Below are 2,500 nucleotides of genomic sequence, written 5' to 3'. Positions count from 1 at the left end.
GCACGAAAGTTTTGAGTTGGTTGGGTTTTGCACATGGCCAAGTTGGTCGGTGCACCGCGGCATAGCTAAATGGCTTGGTGGGGAGATTTGTGAAAAAATGAAATTCGTGGTTTTTGAGATGTGAGGGTTGGAAAGGCCTCCAAATGCCCCCAAATGAATACCATGAAATTCTTGGTGCACGAAAGTTTTGAGTTCGGAGGGTTTTGCACATGGCCAATGTTGGCGGTGCACCGCGGCATAGCTAGAAGGCTTGGTGGGGAGTTTTGTGAAAAAATGAAATTCGTGGTTTTTGAGATGTGAGGGTTGGAAAGGCCTCCAAATGTCCCCAAATGAATACCATGAAATTCTTGGTGCACGAAAGTTTTGAGTTCGGAGGGTTTTGCACATGGCCAATGTTGGCGGTGCACCGCGGCATAGCTAGAAGGCTTGGTGGGGAGTTTTGTGAAAAAATGAAATTCGTGGTTTTTGAGATGTGAGGGTTGGAAAGGCCTCCAAATGTCCCCAAATGAGTACTGTAAAAGTGTTGGTGCACAAAAGTTTTGAATTGGATGCATTTTGCACTTGGCCAAGTTGGTCGGTGCACCGCGACTAGATAGCTTGGTGCCAAAATTTGTCAAATTTAAGACCTTGGCCAAACTGAATGAAATTTTGTGGGGAGGTTCCTGATATTGTTTAGTGGTGGACTGGAAAAAATGAGGTCGAAATTCGAAGTCTACATGTGCTTTTCTATTTTTCCCGATTTTACACATACCCGGTAAGTAAAAAAAATAAAAAAAATAGTTCCCCTTCGAGAAAAATTATGAAATTTGGTGAGCAAGGAGATACCATTATTCTACGAATTACTGCAAAAAATCGCATCAAAATTCGAAGTGTAGCCCGAGATATGGACTTATGTCTGCTCAAAAAAAGTGTATCTACTTGTACAATTTTGCCTTTTGCATATTAACCTCTTATAGGGGGGAGTGCTCCTTGAGCCGGCCAGCTCCACACTGGCAGGTTTTAAAGGGAGCTTGATGAGGCCTCCCCCCTCACGTGGTGCGTGCGTTAGCATGTTTATCATGGCACAACTAGCCTCTTCATAGTTGTTGAGCTTTATTAATACCAACACACGGTCGTCACTGATCGTTGGTTAGCTCGGCAGCTAGTCCCTCGGATATTGTGGAAAGTTATTTTCATGCCTAGCGATGCTTGACCATGCGTCACTTGATGTTTCCATTTGCTTGCTTGCCCATGGTAGGTGGGGGGTGGACCGTCTTGTGGTGTGGTGTCTTGCGAACGTGAGGGTGTGTGAGTTGTAATCGAGATGCACTTGCTGGCTGGCTCCATGCCTTGCGTATCGAACGGTCAAGCATGCATCTCTTCCATTTTCACCCGTTGCCTTGGGTGATATTGGTTGATCAGTCCCTGTGTTGCCTACCCACTAGACGGTACTTCTGTGGTTGCTTCGAATTCTATCTTTCCATCACGAAGAGGTGTTGGAGGATCCTAATGTCACGCACGTGTTCCATCTAGTGAAACATCTCAGTGATGCACGTGTTGTGGCTAGTTCTTTTGGATGCGGTGCATTATATGAACTCGGGTTTACTTTAGCGACCCAGTTAACATAATTCGGTTGTGTCCCTTGATTGAGACGTTGTCCTTGAACTTGTTGTGAGCAATATCGTTCTTCCACAACCCGTCGTCTTGAGTGCGATGGAAGGCAAATAAGATGTGCTTTGGCATGTCATGCACGTACTCGATTGCGGGAAGTGTGAGAAAGTGTTGTTGACAACCCGTGGGAAATGGAATGTGGCAAATCGTGATGAGCTCTTCGTGGATCTGCGAAGAAGACGACCTTTGGGCCTGTTGGAAACGAGGGAGGCGATGTTGAACTGCGAAGAAGATGGACTTTTGGGTTGTTTGAATCAATGGGAGGCCACGCGAGAACTCCGAATACTATGGACTCTTGGGTTGTTGGAAGCAACGGGAGGCCCCGCTAGAACTCCGAATACTACGGACTCTTGGGTTGTTGGAAGCAAGGGGAGGCCCCGCTAGAACTCCGAATACTATGGACTCTTGGGTTGTTGGAAGCAAGGGGAGGTCCCGCTAGAACTCCGAATACTACGGACTCTTGGGTTGTTGGAAGCAAGGGGAGGCCCCGCTAGAACTCCGAATACTATGGACTCTTGGGTTGTTGGAAGCAAGGGGAGGCCCCGCTAGAACTCCGAATACTATGGACTCTTGGGTTGTTGGCAACGACAACTTGGGGGATGACACTGGAAAAGAGTGAACTAGGCCAAACTGCGAACAAGGCAACTTGGGGGGATGACACTGGAAAAGAGTGAACTAGGCCAAACTGCGAACAAGGCAACTTGGGGGGATGATGCTGGAAAAGAGTGAACTAGACCGAACTGCGAACAAGGCAACTTGGGGGATGACGCTGGAAAAGAGTGAACTAGGCCGAACTGCGAACAAGACAACTTGGGGGGATGATGCTGGAAAAGAGTGAACTAGGCCGAAC

The sequence above is a fragment of the Vigna unguiculata genome, unplaced genomic scaffold (genome assembly GCF_004118075.2).
Source record: "Vigna unguiculata cultivar IT97K-499-35 unplaced genomic scaffold, ASM411807v1 contig_693, whole genome shotgun sequence".
Taxonomy (NCBI): domain Eukaryota; kingdom Viridiplantae; phylum Streptophyta; class Magnoliopsida; order Fabales; family Fabaceae; genus Vigna; species Vigna unguiculata.
This window is presented reverse-complemented; position numbering follows the sequence as displayed.